At 48.6% G+C, this 19,789-nt stretch overlaps 1 protein-coding gene across 1 annotated transcript in view; it reads right to left on the bottom strand.

Annotated features, from left to right (window-relative positions):
- LOC131940568 (regulator of G-protein signaling rgs-2) overlaps window positions 1-19,789 on the bottom strand; it is a 104,534-nt gene that overhangs the window by 61,759 nt on the left and 22,986 nt on the right. The window contains exon 2 of the mRNA XM_059299261.1: window positions 11,119-11,261. The gene's annotated coding sequence lies outside the window, so the exon portion shown is untranslated. The remainder of the gene's footprint in view (window positions 1-11,118; window positions 11,262-19,789) is intronic.

The following is a 19,789-nucleotide window of genomic DNA, read 5'->3' as shown; positions in this document are numbered from 1 at the left end:
GTGCATTATGCATTGAATTTTGATATTTACGATATGTGGTGTGTGAATTTCGTTGAGTGCTGAGTACTATATATATATATATATATATATATATATATATATATATATATATATATGTGTGTGTGTGTGTGTGTGTGTGGTTCATAACAGTGTGATTCTGTACGAAATGTGGTTTATGAGATGAACAAACATGTGATATGTGTAGTTCCTATGTCAAAACGTCACATTTCGGCCCAACTTGTGACACTGACCAAATCAGTTACGACTAGCACTATTTGTTGTCTCAAAACACTGTTGTCTTGTTTACAAATCCGCTAGTACATTAGGAACATTATGAACAGCGCTATTGATACAAGAATGCCAACAATTACTGACACTGACACGAGTTTTGCCAACAATTAATGAAACTGACACGAGTTTTGTCAACAATTAATGAAACTGAAACGAGTTTTGCCAACAATAACAATAGTCCTCGACCACTGCATTTATTTACACATTTCCCCTTCCACATGAACGCGAACACGCTGGTTAAAAACAGATGAAGCCACGCACAAGAAATCCTCACGTGAATTCTGGCACTAGAGTCCCAAGAAAACCAGCACAAGAAATCCTCACTTGAATTCTGGCACTAGAGTCCCAAGAAAGCCAGCACTACCTCTGGGAGAAGCACATCCTCCCTGTTGTCCCCACCCTCAGATCTACGCCCGCTGCTTCACGGCAAGCTGACAGGATCAATGCCACCCCACCCCGCGGGATGCGACCCCACCCCTATTGGATGCACCGGTCTTCTACCTGAGCGTATGTGACTTGCCATGTGATGTTGGTGGTTGTGGTGGTGGTGGTGGTGGGGGGGGGGGTACCGCGCGAGGCGACCGTCTCTCCTGCTGACATGGATGTGACGAGTTGAATCAGCAGACGGATGGTAGTCAACAGACGACACCACAGCAGACGATACATGGTTTAACCGTGACCTGCTTTACGCTGGGGGTGCTGTGTGGATGGAGGTGCTGTGTGGATGGTTGGAGGTGCTGTGTGGATGGAGGTGCTGTGTGGATGGTTGGAGGTGCTGTGTGGATGGTTGGAGGTGCTGTGTGGATGGAGGTGCTGTGTGGATGGTTGGAGGTGCATGCTGTGTGGATGGTTGGAGGTGTTGTGTGGATGGTTGGATGGATGGAGGTGCTGTGTGGATGGTTGGGGGTGCTGTGTGGATGGAGGTGCTGTGTGGATGGTTGGAGGTGTTGTGTGGATGGTTGGAGGTGCTGTGTGGATGGAGGTGCTGTGTGGATGGTTGGAGGTGCTGTGTGGATGGAGGTGCTGTGTGGATGGTTGGAGGTGCTGTGTGGATGGTTGGAGGTGCTGTGTGGATGGAGGTGCTGTGTGGATGGTTGGAGGTGCTGTGTGGATGGTTGGAGGTGCTGTGTGGATGGTTGGAGGTGCTGTGTGGATGGAGGTGTGTGTGGATGGTTGGAGGTGCTGTGTGGATGGAGGTGCTGTGTGGATGGTTGGAGGTGCTGTGTGGATGGTTGGAGGTGCTGTGTGGATGGAGGTGCTGTGTGGATGGTTGGAGGTGCTGTGTGGATGGTTGGAGGTGCATGCTGTGTGGATGGTTGGAGGTGCTGTGTTGATGGTTGGAGGTGATGTGTTGATGGTTGGTGGTGCTGTGTGGATGGTTGGAGGTGCTGTATGGATGGTTGGAGGTGCTGTGTGGATGGTTGGAGGTGCATGCTGTGTGGATGGTTGGAGGTGCTGTGTTGATGGTTGGAGGTGATGTGTTGATGGTTGGTGGTGCTGTGTGGATGGTTGGAGGTGCTGTATGGATGGTTGGAGGTGCTGTATGGATGGTTGGAGGTGCTGTGTGGATGGTTGGAGGTGCTGTGTGGATGGTTGGAGGTGCTGTGTGGATGGTTGGAGGTGCTGTGTGGATGGTTGGAGGTGTTGTGTGGATGGTTGGAGGTGCTGTGTGGATGGTTGGAGGTACTGTGTGGATGGTTGGAGGTGCTGTGTGGATGGTTGGATGGTTGAAGGTGCTGTGTGGATGGTTGGAGGTGCTGTATGGATGGTTGGAGGTGCTGTGTGGATGGAGGTGCTGTGTGGATGGTTGGAGGTGCTGTGTGGATGGAGGTGCTGTGTGGATGGTTGGAGGTGCTGTGTGGATGGTTGGAGGTGCTGTGTGGATGGTTGGAGGTGCTGTGTGGATGATTGGATGGATGGAGGTGCTGTGTGGATGGTTGGAGGTGCTGTGTGGATGGTTGGATGTGCTGTGTGGATGGTTGGAGGTGCTGTGTGGATGGTTGGAGGTGCTGTGTGGATGATTGGATGGATGGAGGTGCTGTGTGGATGGTTGGAGGTGCTGTGTGGATGGTTGGAGGTGCTGTGTGGATGGAGGTGCTGTGTGGATGGTTGGAGGTGCTGTGTGGATGGTTGGAGGTGCTGTGTGGATGGTTGGAGGTGCTGTGTGGATGGAGGTGCTGTGTGGATGGTTGGAGGTGCTGTGTGGATGGAGGTGCTGTGTGGATGGTTGGAGGTGCTGTGTGGATGGAGGTGCTGTGTGGATGGTTGGAGGTGCTGTGTGGATGGAGGTGCTGTGTGGATGGTTGGAGGTGCTGTGTGGATGGATGGAGGTGCTGTGTGGATGGAGGTGCTGTGTGGATGGTTGGAGGTGCTGTGTGGATGGTTGGAGGTGCTGTATGGATGGTTGGAGGTGCTGTGTGGATGGTTGGAGGTGCTGTGTGGATGGTTGGAGGTGCTATGTGGATGGTTGGAGGTGCTGTGTGGATGGTTGGAGGTGCTGTGTGGATGGTTGGAGGTGTTGTGTGGATGGTTGGAGGTGCTGTGTGGATGGAGGTGCTGTGTGGATGGTTGGAGGTGCTGTGTGGATGGAGGTGCTGTGTGGATGGTTGGAGGTGCTGTGTGGATGGTTGGAGGTGCTGTGTGGATGGTTGGAGGTGCTGTGTGGATGGTTGGATGTGCTGTGTGGATGGCTGGAGGTGGTGTGTGGATGGTTGGAGGTGCTGTGTGGATGGAGGTGCTGTGTGGATGGTTGGAGGTGCTGTGTGGATGGTTGGAGGTGTTGTGTGGATGGTTGGAGGTGATGTGTGGAAGGTTGGAGGTGCATGCTGTGTGGATGGTTGGAGGTGCTGTGTGGATGGATGGAGGTGATGTGTTGATGGTTGCAGGTGCTGTGTGGATGGTTGGAGGTGTTGTGTGGATGGTTGGAGGTGCTGTGTGGATGGTTGGAGGTGCTGTGTGGATGGAGGTGCTGTGTGGATGGTTGGAGGTGCTGTGTGGATGGTTGGAGGTGTTGTGTGGATGGTTGGAGGTGATGTGTGGAAGGTTGGAGGTGCATGCTGTGTGGATGGTTGGAGGTGCTGTGTGGATGGATAGGGGTGCTGTGTGGATGGTTGGAGGTACTGTGTGGATGGTTGGAGGTGCTGTGTGGATGGCTGGAGGTGATGTGTGGAAGGTTGGAGGTGCATGCTGTGTGGATGGTTGGAGGTGCTGTGTGGATGGATGGAGGTGTTGTGTGGATGGTTGGAGGTGCTGTGTGGATGGTTGGAGGTGCTGTGTGGATGGATGGAGGTGATGTGTTGATGGTTGGAGGTGCTGTGTGGATGGTTGGAGGTGCATGCTGTGTGGATGGTTGGAGGTGCTGTGTGGATGGATGGAGGTGTTGTGTGGATGGTTGGAGGTGCTGTGTGGATGGTTGGAGGTGATGTGTTGATGGTTGGAGGTGCTGTGTGGATGGTTGGAGGTGCTGTGTGGATGGTTGGAGGTGTTGTGTGGATGGTTGGAGGTGCTGTGTGGATGGTTGGAGGTGCTGTGTGGATGGTTGGAGGTGCATGCTGTGTGGATGGTTGGAGGTGCTGTGTGGATGGATGGAGGTGTTGTGTTGATGGTTGGAGGTGCTGTGTGGATGGTTGGAGGTGTTGTGTGGATGGTTGGAGGTGCTGTGTGGATGGTTGGAGGTGTTGTGTGGATGGTTGGAGGTGTTGTGTGGATGGTTGGAGGTGTTGTGTGGATGGTTGGAGGTGTTGTGTGGATGGTTGGAGGTGCTGTGTGGATGGTTGGAGGTGATGTGTGGAAGGTTGGAGGTGCATGCTGTGTGGATGGAGGTGCTGTGTGGATGGATGGAGGTGATGTGTTGATGGTTGGAGGTGCTGTGTGGATGGTTGGAGGTGCTGTGTGGATGGTTGGAGGTGCTGTGTGGATGGTTGGAGGTGCTGTGTGGATGGTTGGAGGTGCTGTGTGGATGGTTAGAGGTGCTGTGTGGATGGTTGGATGGATGGAGGTGCTGTGTGGATGGTTGGAGGTGCTGTGTGGATGGTTGGAGGTGCTGTGTGGATGGTTGGAGGTGCTGTGTGGATGGAGGTGCTGTGTGGATGGTTAGAGGTGCTGTGTGGATGGTTGGATGGATGGAGGTGCTGTGTGGATGGTTGGAGGTGCTGTGTGGATGGTTGGAGGTGCTGTGTGGATGGAGGTGCTGTGTGGATGGTTGGAGGTGCTGTGTGGATTGTTGGATGTGCTGTGTGGATGGTTGGATGTGCTGTGTGGATGGAGGTGCTGTGTGGATGGTTGGAGGTGCTGTGTGGATGGTTGGAGGTGCTGTGTGGATGGTTGGAGGTGCTGTGTGGATGGTTGGAGGTACTGTGTGGATGGAGGTGCTGTGTGGATGGTTGGAGGTGATGTGTTGATGGTTGGAGGTGCTGTGTGGATGGTTGGAGGTGCTGTGTTGATGGTTGGAGGTGCTGTGTTGATGGTTGGAGGTGCAGTGTGGATGGTTGGAGGTGCTGTATGGATGGTTGGAGGTGCTGTGTGGATGGAGGTACTGTGTGGATGGAGGTGCTGTGTGGATGGTTGGAGGTGCTGTGTGGATGGTTGGAGGTGATGTGTTGATGGTTGGTGGTGCTGTGTGGATGGTTGGAGGTGCTGTATGGATGGTTGGAGGTACTGTGTGGATGGAGGTGCTGTGTGGATGGTTGGAGGTGCTGTGTGGATGGTTGGAGGTGATGTGTTGATGGTTGGAGGTGCTGTGTGGATGGTTGGAGGTGCTGTGTGGATGGTTGTAGGTGCTGTGTGGATGGAGGTGCTGTGTGGATGGTTGGAGGTGTGTGTGGATGGTTGGATGTGCTGTGTGGATGGTTGGAGGTGCTGTGTGGATGGTTGGATGGATGGAGGTGCTGTGTGGATGGTTGGAGGTGCTGTGTGGATGGTTGGAGGTGCTGTGTGGATGGTTGGAGGTGCTGTGTGGATGGTTGGAGGTGCTGTGTGGATGGTTGGAGGTGCTGTGTGGATGGAGGTGCTGTGTGGATGGTTGGAGGTGCTGTGTGGATGGAGGTGCTGTGTGGATGGTTGGAGGTGCTGTGTGGATGGTTGGAGGTGCTGTGTGGATGGTTGGAGGTGCTGTGTGGATGGAGGTGCTGTGTGGATGGAGGTGCTGTGTGGATGGTTGGAGGTGTTGTGTGGATGGTTGGAGGTGCTGTGTGGATGGTTGGAGGTGCTGTGTGGATGGAGGTGCTGTGTGGATGGAGGTGCTGTGTGGATGGAGGTGCTGTGTGGATGGTTGGAGGTGCTGTGTGGATGGTTGGAGGTGCTGTGTGGATGGTTGGAGGTGCTGTGTGGATGGAGGTGCTGTGTGGATGGAGGTGCTGTGTGGATGGTTGGAGGTGCTGTGTGGATGGTTGGAGGTGCTGTGTGGATGGTTGGAGGTGCTGTGTGGATGGTTGGAGGTGCTGTGTGGATGGTTGGAGGTGCTGTGTGGATGGTTGGAGGTGCTGTGTGGATGGTTGGAGGTGCTGTGTGGATGGAGGTGCTGTGTGGATGGTTGGAGGTGCTGTGTGGATGGAGGTGCTGTGTGGATGGAGGTGCTGTGTGGATGGTTGGAGGTGCTGTGTGGATGGAGGTGCTGTGTGGATGGTTGGATGTGCTGTGTGGATGGTTGGAGGTGATGTGTTGATGGAGGTGCTGTGTGGATGGTTGGATGTGCTGTGTGGATGGAGGTGCTGTGTGGATGGAGGTGCTGTGTGGATGGTTGGAGGTGCTGTGTGGATGGAGGTGCTGTGTGGATGGTTGGAGGTGCTGTGTGGATGGAGGTGCTGTGTGGATGGAGGTGCTGTGTGGATGGTTGGAGGTGCTGTGTGGATGGTTGGAGGTGCTGTGTGGATGGTTGGAGGTGCTGTGTGGATGGTTGGAGGTGCTGTGTGGATGATTGGATGGATGGAGGTGCTGTGTGGATGGTTGGAGGTGCTGTGTGGATGGTTGGAGGTGCTGTGTGGATGGAGGTGCTGTGTGGATGGTTGGAGGTGCTGTGTGGATGGTTGGAGGTGCTGTGTGGATGGTTGGAGGTGCTGTGTGGATGGAGGTGCTGTGTGGATGGTTGGAGGTGCTGTGTGGATGGAGGTGCTGTGTGGATGGTTGGAGGTGCTGTGTGGATGGAGGTGCTGTGTGGATGGTTGGAGGTGCTGTGTGGATGGAGGTGCTGTGTGGATGGTTGGAGGTGCTGTGTGGATGGATGGAGGTGCTGTGTGGATGGAGGTGCTGTGTGGATGGTTGGAGGTGCTGTGTGGATGGTTGGAGGTGCTGTATGGATGGTTGGAGGTGCTGTGTGGATGGTTGGAGGTGCTGTGTGGATGGTTGGAGGTGCTATGTGGATGGTTGGAGGTGCTGTGTGGATGGTTGGAGGTGCTGTGTGGATGGTTGGAGGTGTTGTGTGGATGGTTGGAGGTGCTGTGTGGATGGAGGTGCTGTGTGGATGGTTGGAGGTGCTGTGTGGATGGAGGTGCTGTGTGGATGGTTGGAGGTGCTGTGTGGATGGTTGGAGGTGCTGTGTGGATGGTTGGAGGTGCTGTGTGGATGGTTGGATGTGCTGTGTGGATGGCTGGAGGTGGTGTGTGGATGGTTGGAGGTGCTGTGTGGATGGAGGTGCTGTGTGGATGGTTGGAGGTGCTGTGTGGATGGTTGGAGGTGTTGTGTGGATGGTTGGAGGTGATGTGTGGAAGGTTGGAGGTGCATGCTGTGTGGATGGTTGGAGGTGCTGTGTGGATGGATGGAGGTGATGTGTTGATGGTTGCAGGTGCTGTGTGGATGGTTGGAGGTGTTGTGTGGATGGTTGGAGGTGCTGTGTGGATGGTTGGAGGTGCTGTGTGGATGGAGGTGCTGTGTGGATGGTTGGAGGTGCTGTGTGGATGGTTGGAGGTGTTGTGTGGATGGTTGGAGGTGATGTGTGGAAGGTTGGAGGTGCATGCTGTGTGGATGGTTGGAGGTGCTGTGTGGATGGATAGGGGTGCTGTGTGGATGGTTGGAGGTACTGTGTGGATGGTTGGAGGTGCTGTGTGGATGGCTGGAGGTGATGTGTGGAAGGTTGGAGGTGCATGCTGTGTGGATGGTTGGAGGTGCTGTGTGGATGGATGGAGGTGTTGTGTGGATGGTTGGAGGTGCTGTGTGGATGGTTGGAGGTGCTGTGTGGATGGATGGAGGTGATGTGTTGATGGTTGGAGGTGCTGTGTGGATGGTTGGAGGTGCATGCTGTGTGGATGGTTGGAGGTGCTGTGTGGATGGATGGAGGTGTTGTGTGGATGGTTGGAGGTGCTGTGTGGATGGTTGGAGGTGATGTGTTGATGGTTGGAGGTGCTGTGTGGATGGTTGGAGGTGCTGTGTGGATGGTTGGAGGTGTTGTGTGGATGGTTGGAGGTGCTGTGTGGATGGTTGGAGGTGCTGTGTGGATGGTTGGAGGTGCATGCTGTGTGGATGGTTGGAGGTGCTGTGTGGATGGATGGAGGTGTTGTGTTGATGGTTGGAGGTGCTGTGTGGATGGTTGGAGGTGTTGTGTGGATGGTTGGAGGTGCTGTGTGGATGGTTGGAGGTGTTGTGTGGATGGTTGGAGGTGTTGTGTGGATGGTTGGAGGTGTTGTGTGGATGGTTGGAGGTGTTGTGTGGATGGTTGGAGGTGCTGTGTGGATGGTTGGAGGTGATGTGTGGAAGGTTGGAGGTGCATGCTGTGTGGATGGAGGTGCTGTGTGGATGGATGGAGGTGATGTGTTGATGGTTGGAGGTGCTGTGTGGATGGTTGGAGGTGCTGTGTGGATGGTTGGAGGTGCTGTGTGGATGGTTGGAGGTGCTGTGTGGATGGTTGGAGGTGCTGTGTGGATGGTTAGAGGTGCTGTGTGGATGGTTGGATGGATGGAGGTGCTGTGTGGATGGTTGGAGGTGCTGTGTGGATGGTTGGAGGTGCTGTGTGGATGGTTGGAGGTGCTGTGTGGATGGAGGTGCTGTGTGGATGGTTAGAGGTGCTGTGTGGATGGTTGGATGGATGGAGGTGCTGTGTGGATGGTTGGAGGTGCTGTGTGGATGGTTGGAGGTGCTGTGTGGATGGAGGTGCTGTGTGGATGGTTGGAGGTGCTGTGTGGATTGTTGGATGTGCTGTGTGGATGGTTGGATGTGCTGTGTGGATGGAGGTGCTGTGTGGATGGTTGGAGGTGCTGTGTGGATGGTTGGAGGTGCTGTGTGGATGGTTGGAGGTGCTGTGTGGATGGTTGGAGGTACTGTGTGGATGGAGGTGCTGTGTGGATGGTTGGAGGTGATGTGTTGATGGTTGGAGGTGCTGTGTGGATGGTTGGAGGTGCTGTGTTGATGGTTGGAGGTGCTGTGTTGATGGTTGGAGGTGCAGTGTGGATGGTTGGAGGTGCTGTATGGATGGTTGGAGGTGCTGTGTGGATGGAGGTACTGTGTGGATGGAGGTGCTGTGTGGATGGTTGGAGGTGCTGTGTGGATGGTTGGAGGTGATGTGTTGATGGTTGGTGGTGCTGTGTGGATGGTTGGAGGTGCTGTATGGATGGTTGGAGGTACTGTGTGGATGGAGGTGCTGTGTGGATGGTTGGAGGTGCTGTGTGGATGGTTGGAGGTGATGTGTTGATGGTTGGAGGTGCTGTGTGGATGGTTGGAGGTGCTGTGTGGATGGTTGTAGGTGCTGTGTGGATGGAGGTGCTGTGTGGATGGTTGGAGGTGTGTGTGGATGGTTGGATGTGCTGTGTGGATGGTTGGAGGTGCTGTGTGGATGGTTGGATGGATGGAGGTGCTGTGTGGATGGTTGGAGGTGCTGTGTGGATGGTTGGAGGTGCTGTGTGGATGGTTGGAGGTGCTGTGTGGATGGTTGGAGGTGCTGTGTGGATGGTTGGAGGTGCTGTGTGGATGGAGGTGCTGTGTGGATGGTTGGAGGTGCTGTGTGGATGGAGGTGCTGTGTGGATGGTTGGAGGTGCTGTGTGGATGGTTGGAGGTGCTGTGTGGATGGTTGGAGGTGCTGTGTGGATGGAGGTGCTGTGTGGATGGAGGTGCTGTGTGGATGGTTGGAGGTGTTGTGTGGATGGTTGGAGGTGCTGTGTGGATGGTTGGAGGTGCTGTGTGGATGGAGGTGCTGTGTGGATGGAGGTGCTGTGTGGATGGAGGTGCTGTGTGGATGGTTGGAGGTGCTGTGTGGATGGTTGGAGGTGCTGTGTGGATGGTTGGAGGTGCTGTGTGGATGGAGGTGCTGTGTGGATGGAGGTGCTGTGTGGATGGTTGGAGGTGCTGTGTGGATGGTTGGAGGTGCTGTGTGGATGGTTGGAGGTGCTGTGTGGATGGTTGGAGGTGCTGTGTGGATGGTTGGAGGTGCTGTGTGGATGGTTGGAGGTGCTGTGTGGATGGTTGGAGGTGCTGTGTGGATGGAGGTGCTGTGTGGATGGTTGGAGGTGCTGTGTGGATGGAGGTGCTGTGTGGATGGAGGTGCTGTGTGGATGGTTGGAGGTGCTGTGTGGATGGAGGTGCTGTGTGGATGGTTGGATGTGCTGTGTGGATGGTTGGAGGTGATGTGTTGATGGAGGTGCTGTGTGGATGGTTGGATGTGCTGTGTGGATGGAGGTGCTGTGTGGATGGAGGTGCTGTGTGGATGGTTGGAGGTGCTGTGTGGATGGAGGTGCTGTGTGGATGGTTGGAGGTGCTGTGTGGATGGAGGTGCTGTGTGGATGGAGGTGCTGTGTGGATGGTTGGAGGTGCTGTGTGGATGGTTGGAGGTGCTGTGTGGATGGAGGTGCTGTGTGGATGGAGGTGCTGTGTGGATGGTTGGAGGTGCTGTGTGGATGGTTGGAGGTGCTGTGTGGATGGTTGGAGGTGCTGTGTGGATGGTTGGAGGTGCTGTGTGGATGGTTGGAGGTGCTGTGTGGATGGTTGGAGGTGCTGTGTGGATGGTTGGAGGTGCTGTGTGGATGGTTGGAGGTGCTGTGTGGATGGTTGGAGGTGCTGTGTGGATGGAGGTGCCGTGTGGCTGGAGGTGCTGTATGGATGGCCGGAGGTGCTGTGGTTAGAGTGGATGTACTCAAAGACACACCTAACTAGGACACACCTAACAAGGAAATAAACGTCAGGAATAACGACACCAGTGTGGAAGATGTGTTTTTACCCATTTCTCTACAACTCTTAAAGACATTGATCGTTCCACTCTCAAGCATTAGAAAGACGTCAATCTAGCCCCACCCATTTGGAATTTACTAGAAACAATTTAAAACTTGAAATAATTTTTTCGTTCAGCTGCCGATTGCGACGGTAGTGGTGGCACTGATAGAGATGTTCGTGGTTTAAGTCAGGCATTATAGTTTGAAGTTTTAAGTCAGGCATTATAGTCTGAAGTTTTAAGCTCAATTGTTTTAACAAGGTTGTGATGTTGTTGGTGATGGTGTTGTTGGTTGTTTTGGAGTTGGTGTTGGTAATGGTGTTGGTGATGGTGTTGGTGTTCGTAATGGTGTTGTGAAGTTGTTACTGAAGGTGTCGGTATTTAGGCGAACGTGTAAAGTACTCTTTATATCAACAGTCCACGTGCAAGTGGAGTTCATCTGGTCCCACTGTTGGGTACCCATTAAATCTGGGTAGACTCAGGATGTCCTTATGGCGCTCGCCTGATAAAGCACTGAGAATCCCTGGTACACAAACGTGCGCTCTACCACTCACCCACGCAATCGATGTATCTTCTACGTTATATATATATATATATATATATATATATATATATATATATATATATATATACATATATATATATAAAGTGTTTGTGTGAGTCGCGGGTTGGTGTATTATTAGAATGAAACTTGACTTACCCTACGGATCACGTGACCACTGATATCCAATGACAGACATTATAGCCACGTCAATGGCCAATCCTCGAGTCTGAGCAGGAGCGCAGGGGCGGCTACGTAGTGCCACATCAAACTAGCGGACCCCAGCCCCTCACAGCCCGATCCTAGAGAGAGAGAGTCAACAGATGCTAGGTCAATAACAGGTCCATTGATGGGGGGTTGGGGTGAGGTCATTAGGTCATGGAATGAATGATCAGAAAAAGATGTATCAAATATAATATATGATAATAGATACATAATTTAATTATTTGATTGTGCATTTGGTTACATTATATGAACTACTTGATTACAATAAGCGTGTATTTGACCACATAAATTGTGTATTGGCTTACAGTGGTTCTAATTTTAGAATGGGGCACTGCAAGTACCCACTAGCCATCATATCCCACCCCACCCTTTCCCACACTGACCACACCCTACATTCACCAGCCCTCCCTCCCCACCCTTTCCCACACTGACCACACCCTACATTCACCAGCCCTCCCTCTCCACCCCCACCACACTGACCCCACCCTACATACACCCGCCTTTCCCCCACCCCACTGAACACACCCTACATACACCAGCTCTCCCCACCCCACCCCACTGACGACACCCTAGCCCTCCCTCCCCACCCCCCACCACACTGCCCACAACAAACATCTATCTCAGATATGTTTCAGCGGGTCAATTAGTGCGATGAGTTCATTAACCTGCTCTGTTTCAACCAGCACAACTCCAGACTTTGTACCAGCCCCCAGTCCAAGTGGAATGGAGCAAAAATTGATCATGGGATCTGTTTGTTCTCCGACTACCCTAGATCGAAGCCACGGTTTGGCCAGATCAATATCCCCTTAAAGGGCTAAAAAATATCATTTTTAATATTATCGAACGAATATCAAGGTCGTAAAATATTATAATTAATTCCCTAATTTCTGCTTCTGAATATCTTTGTTATAAATTTGAAAAAAATAAAGGCAAACTAGCAAATAGATAATGACATTAAAAAACAAAAAAGCAGCAATTTTTAAATAGACTTTAAATAGACTTTTCTAGAAATTTATGGCAGCTGGTAAAATAGAATATACTCTAGCGCGAATCAGAGCTGCGTTTTGTTTTAGATGTGGACAGTGGTAGATGTTGTAGTATGTGAACAGTGGTTGATGTTGTAGTATGTGAGCAGTAGTGGGTGGATGTTGTAGTATGTGAACAGTGGTTGATGTTGTAGTATGTGAGCAGTAGTGGGTGTTGTAGTATGTGAGCAGTAGTGGGTGTTGTAGTATGTGAGCAGTAGTGGGTGGATGTTGTAGTATGTGAACAGTGGTAGATGTTGTAGTATGTGAGCAGTAGTGGGTGGATGTTGTAGTATGTGAACAGTGGTGGGTGGATGTTGTAGTATGTGAACAGTGGTAGATGTTGTAGTATGTGAGCAGTAGTGGGTGGATGTTGTAGTATGTGAACAGTGGTGGATGTTGTAGTATGTGAGCAGTAGTGGGTGGATGTTGTAGTATGTGAACAGTGGTAGATATTGTAGTATGTGAGCAGTAGTGGATGTTGTAGTATGTGAGCAGTGGTGGATGTTGTAGTATGTGAGCAGTGGTGGGTGTTGTAGTATGTGAGCAGTGGTGGATGTTGTAGTATGTGAGCAGTGGTGGGTGTTGTAGTATGTGAACAGTGGTGGATGTTGTAGTATGTGAGCAGTAGTGGGTGGATGTTGTAGTATGTGAACAGTGGTGGATGTTGTAGTATGTGAGCAGTAGTGGGTGGATGTTGTAGTATGTGAACAGTGGTGGGTGGATGTTGTAGTATGTGAGCAGTAGTGGGTGGATGTTGTAGTATGTGAACAGTGGTGGGTGGATGTTGTAGTATGTGAACAGTGGTAGATGTTGTAGTATGTGAGCAGTGGTGGGTGGATGTTGTAGTATGTGAACAGTGGTAGATGTTGTAGTATGTGAGCAGTAGTGGGTGGATGTTGTAGTATGTGAACAGTGGTGGATGTTGTAGTATGTGAACAACGGTGGATGTTGTAGTATGTGAACAGTGGTGGATGTTGTAGTATGTGAGCAGTAGTGGGTGGATGTTGTAGTATGTGAACAGTGGTGGATGTTGTAGTATGTGAGCAGTAGTGGGTGGATGTTGTAGTATGTGGACAGTGGTGGATGTTGTAGTATGTGAGCAGTGGTGGGTGGATGTTGTAGTATGTGAACAGTGGTGGATGTTGTAGTATGTGAACAGTGGTGGATGTTGTAGTATGTGGACAGTGGTGGATGTTGTAGTATGTGAACAGTGGTGGATGTTGTAGTATGTGAACAGTGGTAGATGTTGTAGTATGTGAGCAGTAGTGGGTGGATGTTGTAGTATGTGAACAGTGGTGGATGTTGTAGTATGTGAACAGTGGTGGATGTTGTAGTATGTGAACAGTAGTGGATGCTGGAGTATTACTTGCATTGCGGGTTTTATTATTTTTACTTATAGTAGTATCTTAACAAAATATTTCAAAACATATTTTGTATTTAAAAAATATTATTCATGTCTATCTCTCCACTGCCCTGTCGCCTTAATACGTGGAATCGCCGCTGTGTCGCCTAAATACGTGGATACGCCCCTGTGTCATGTAAATACTTGGATACGCCCCTGTGACGTATAAATACGTGGATACGCCCCTGTGTCGCCTTAATACGTGGATACGCCCCTGACACAACAGAACATTTGCACACAAAGACTTGTGGTGAGTACATGAATCCAGGTCAATTATCACGTGACTAGAGACACAAATAGACACAACATCACGATTTACATTGTTTCATCAACATTCAATATTTCCCATCCCGCCCCACACCATCAGATATCTGAGCGTCTCCCCCTCCCTCCCGTCCTACTTTTAATCTGCATAACCAGACGCCACCTTTATAAAAACGTCTCTAATTGAGTTTTATAACTTTCATAGTTACAAAATACCCGCGATCACATAAGTGTTAAATTGTGCTGACTTTTCAGCATAAATACCGGCTTTAAGGCCGATTGTTTGAGGGAATATTTCGGGCAAGGGTCTCTAGTACCGTTGTTAGCAGAGGCGTAGCGACCCTTCCCGGCGCCCGGGGCGAACTTTCAATTTGGCGCCCCCCCCCCCCCCGCTTATATATATATATATATATATATATATATATATATATATATATATATATATATATATATATATATATATATATATATATATATATATATATATATATATGTGTGTGTGTGTATAATTATGTGTGTGTGATAGTGTGTTTATATATAAGCTTGTGTGTGGGTAAGAGTGTATTTGTGTGTGTAAGCGTGTGTGTAAGCGTGTATGCTACAGTCCGGACAAGGTTTAATAATTACATTGTATGATTTTCATTCCTTAAAACTTTAAAAAAAAATTTTTACGCCCCCCCGAACGAAATGAAATTTATATAATTTATATATAGAAAATATATACTTTTAACAGTGTCCGCCCCCCCCCCCCGAAGAAAGTTTACCGCCTCCCCCTACCCCCGAAGATTTCAAGTGCCCCCCCCCCCCCCCGGAGAAAAAAGTCTGGAAGAAACACTGATCAAAAGTATCTGATCTCTCACGTTGAAGTTGAGAGAATCGTAAGAATCTTACAAAGAACTAGTCGCGTCTTTTTTTTTTAAACAAAACTGGCTATTGAAATTGTACATTACGCGTTAATACACTTGGTTTCTTAACTAAGTGTTAAGAGAGTTATCTACTCACCAATCCAGTACAAATACTTGCGATTTTTGTTAGCGAAAAAAGCGGCCCCCCCCCACCCCCACACACACTCATCACAACCATCTTGGACAAAGTTTGTAGAGCGGTTTTTAACGTAACTAACTTTTTTTAAAAAAAATGTTACACAATTATACAATGCACAGTACAATTCGTTTGTTTCTGAGAGCTAAAGGTTGTTTACTCAGAATCCTGTGTAATTTTGCTATTTTATTTAGCCTAAAAGCGCCCCCTGCACCATCTTGATAAAAGTCACTAACGTATTTTACAGTTCAACAATCGTACAATACGTTTTAATACAATTGGTTTCTTTTAATAGTGGTAACGTTTATCGACTCAACAATCTAGTGTAAATTCTTCCGTTTTAAGTCGAAAAAGCGCCCCCCCCCCCCATCTAGGAAAAGCTTCAAAGCGGTTTTGCCGGTCACTGTTTCTTAAGAGTATATGTTTTACATTAAGAAATCAAGATAGAAAACAGTTAAATCAGTATGTAAATGCGTGTTGCCATTACATTTCTTAACTTAGACAGTTTATAATTCAAAACTGCAGCATAAAATCAGCTTTAAAAAAGTTTTCCCACCCCTTTTGGCGCCCCCATAGGGTCGGCGCCCGGGGCGGCCGCCCCCCCCCCCCCCCCCGCCCCCCCCCTAGCTACGCCTCTGGTTGTTAGATCTCCCGGACTCTATAATGCGAACTCTGTTAGTTGCGAAACTGCAAACTAGGTGGAAAGTCACAAAGGGCTACAGTCCGACTGTCTATTAAATATTTTCAGGCCACGGCTGTTGTTGTATATCAACCAGCTATGACGTCAACACGGCTACAAGCCAGCTGTTGTTGTTATACTATCAACCAGCTATGACGTCAACACGGCTACGAGCCAGCTGTTGTTGTTGTTATATCAACCAGCTATGACGCAGAACAGCGTCTAGGCAGGGAAAAAAATCAATTTTTAAGTTTTAAAATTTGTTTGCTGTCTTTTATGACGTCACACAGCGTCAAAGTAGGCGGGTGTACACATGTGAGACGTCATGAAGACGTTATGTGTGAGACATCTTGTACACATTCGTTATGTGAGTCGACTGAGGCAGGAGGTGGTGATACAGGGGAGGTGACACAAGTGAGGTGAGACATTGTAAAAATAAATGTGTTTATTGCAGTTTCCTAACACAACAGAAAGAAAGAAGTTGGTTGAGTTAAACCCCAGGGGAGGGGTGGGCTGGCGTGGTTCGGGCTGGGGATAATAAGAGATAGGGAGAAAGAGGGGGGGGGGTCGTAGAGTTGTTTGAATTAAAGAGGGAGACAGAAGGAGAGGGGGGGGGGTTGCATCAATACAAGCGGGAGATAAACGAGGGTTTGATGATCTATAATAGACTTGTCCGTGGGTGAGATTGTTGGATCGTTAAGCTTGACTGCTGGAAGCATGCACGCACCAGACAGGCTGTACACACGTACACAACAGCTGTACACAACAGTGACTGCTGGAAGCATGCACGCACCAGACAGGCTGTACACACGTACACAACCACTGTACACAACTACTGTACACAACAGCTGACTAGCAGGCACCCCGTATAAAATATGACGCTGTAAAAATGTCAATATCGTGAGATCTTGTCGGCCGTCTTGTTGTGAAAGTCGACCTTGAACCTGGTGTCTAGGATTTCAAGCCGCCCAAATATTCCGGCACAACTGTCTTGATATCTTCGGTGTGCCAGAGTTGGTTTTATGGCGGTGCCAGATCTCAATTGGTTTCTTTCAATCATTTTAACTGGATCTACCGTGTTCACAGTTTTAACATTTACTGATACTCTTCAACAAAGTTTATTATTTTGTCATTCTGACGTCATCAACAAAGTCGACCAATTACCCCTCACTTTGCCATCGTGACCTATGGGTTATGATTCCACGTTAGTGATCGACAAGAGCCTAAAACCTGAGGCCTACAACAGAGGCTGTACGTCACTTCGTTAAAAGATAAACATTTTTCCTAAAGATTAGAATTTGAAACAATTTTCAAATCTAAAAACAAAACATAACAAAAAATAAAAAGAGAAAAAAAATAGATCGCGTCGAATACAAAAGATAGGTTGCGTCAAAAATTAAAACTGAAACAAGACGTATATGACGTAGTACACACTTACACAGACGTCTCACACTGACGTCAAGGTCTGGGCTTGGTTTCACTGATGGGCTTGATATGGGTACAGTGACGTAGCGAGGTCGGGTGTCACCCGGTGCGGCACTTTATGGTGTTCCCCCCCCTCCTGAGACGTAGCGACCCTTCCAGGGGACAAACTTTCAATTTTCGATTTGCACCCCCCCCCCCTTCAAACTTTCGATTTACATCCCCCCCCCTCAAACTTTTCTCTATATATTATGCTATTTTTTGCCTTGGTGTCACCCCCCCCCCCCAAATGGTGTCACCCGGTGCGGTCCGCACCCCCGCCCCCCCCCCTTGCTACGCCTCTGTATGGGTATAGCATACATGACGTCATGTTAAACCTCAAAGCGACGGAAGATAAAGTTTTGTGTCAGAGTGAAATGTATGACGTTTTGGTCCCACCATTCGCACGTAACGTCTGGTTCATGTGACGTCTACAAACGTCAAGTTCAACTGACGTCTAGAAACGTCAAGTTCAATTGACGTTTAGAAACGTCAAGTTCAACTTTCAGGATCTGAATAACATATTGACATAAGGCGCTTCAGTAAAATATGACCTACATTTAACGTTTTTATGATACCCAAGCCACCATTATGAAAAATATGTAAGGCAGGTAACCCAGAAAATAGTTCCAGTGTTCATAAATCTACACAGTTCTCTACCTTGATATTGTTACGTTTAAAGTTAAACTAGAAAAAAAAAGGTCAAAACTAAATTTCATTTCGACCCGAAAAAGTCCAAAAAAGTATTATAATCAAATGTCGATGTTTCGGCAGAAGATCTAAATACATAATTCAATTACCGCTGTCACGTGTCGTGTAATTAATGACTGGTTTAATTAGGTTAATTACCAACCGCCACTCCCGTGCACATGGTTAAATCAATAATTAACTGATACCATCGTTATAGCCGGGGTTTTTTTTTTGGCACAGATGACAAAAACCCCTACCACATAAAACCCCTACCACATAAAAACCCCTACCCCATAAAAACCCCTACCCCATAAAAACCCCTACCACATAAAAACCCCTACCACATAAAAACCCCTACCACATAAAAACCCCTACCACATAAAAACCCCTACCACATAAAAACCCCTACCACATAAAAACCCATACCACATAAAAACCCCTGCCACATAAAAACCCCTGCCACATAAAAAACCCCTACCACATAAAAACCCCTACCACATAAAAACCCCTACCACATAAAAACCCCTACCACATAAAAAACCCCTACCACATAAAAACCCCTACCACATAAAAACCCCTACCACATAAAAACCCCTACCACATAAAAAACCCACACTGACCGCCCCACCCCACATTTAAACATCAGAACCCAGAACGATGTGTGTCCACACATTTTATTATCGTTTTGTCCAATCATCATTATTGGGAGATTTAATAAAGCGAGAGTGATCTCCCATAAACTGGATTTAAATAACGCGGGAGTGATCTCCCATAAACTGACTCGTACATTGGTACATTGAGTGTTGACATGACACTTTCAGTGGAATCGGGCGAAGAAAGTTTGTGACAAAACCGCTCGATCTTTGGAGGAAACAAAATACAGGCTAAGTTCTTAGAACTTGTTTCCATTTTGTGCAGGATCACAAAAGTCCCCCCCCCCCTACTGCGTGCACGAGAAAGTAAAACAGGCAAGGTGTTGCGTTTGTCTATCTTGTGTGTTAATCAAGAAATAGTCATTAGGTAATTCAATTACTGCTGCTCTGGCTTGGGTAATTACTGATGGGTTTAATTAGGTTAATTATCAGCCGTCATTATGAAAGAACACACATCTACCATTGGTAGAAAACAGATCTATTATCCCAACAAAACACACCTACCATCCAAACAAAACACATCTACCATCCCAACAAAACACATCTACCATCCCAACAAAACACATCTACCATCCCAACAAAACACATCTACCAAACCAACAAAACACATCTACCAACCCAACAAAACACATCTACCAACCCAACAAAACACATCTACCAACCCAACAAAACACATCTACAAACCCAACAAAACACATCTACCATCCCAACAAAACACATCTACCATCCCAACAAAACACATCTACCATCCCAACAAAACACATCTACCATCCCAACAAAACACACCTACCACCCCAACAAAACACAACTACCATCCCAACAAAACACAACTACCAACCCATTAAAACACATCTACCATCCCAACAAAACATACCTACCATCCCAACAAAACACATCTACCAACCCAAAAAAACACATCTACCATCCCAACAAAACACACCTACCACCCCAACAAAACACAACTACCATCCCAACAAAACACCTACCATCCCAACAAAACACATCTACCAACCCAACAAAACACATCTACAAACCCAACAAAATACATCTACCATCCCAACAAAACACACCTACTAACCCAACAAAATACATCTACCATCCCAACAAAACACATCTACCATCCCAACAAAACACACCTACCACCCCAACAAAACACAACTACCATCCCAACAAAACACCTACCATCCCAACAAAACACATCTACCAACCCAACAAAACACATCTACAAACCCAACAAAACACATCTACCATCCCAACAAAACACACCTACTAACCCAACAAAATACATCTACCATCCCAACAAAACACATCTACCATCCCAACAAAACACACCTACCACCCCAACAAAACACAACTACCATCCCAACAAAACACAACTACCAACCCA

Source organism: Physella acuta, unplaced genomic scaffold (assembly GCF_028476545.2).
Source record: "Physella acuta isolate Inbredline_101_S28 unplaced genomic scaffold, ASM2847654v3 ptg000322l, whole genome shotgun sequence".
NCBI classification, from domain to species: Eukaryota; Metazoa; Mollusca; class Gastropoda; family Physidae; genus Physella; species Physella acuta.
The sequence above is the reverse complement of the archived record's forward strand: the minus strand, read 5'-3'. Positions and strand labels throughout refer to the sequence as shown.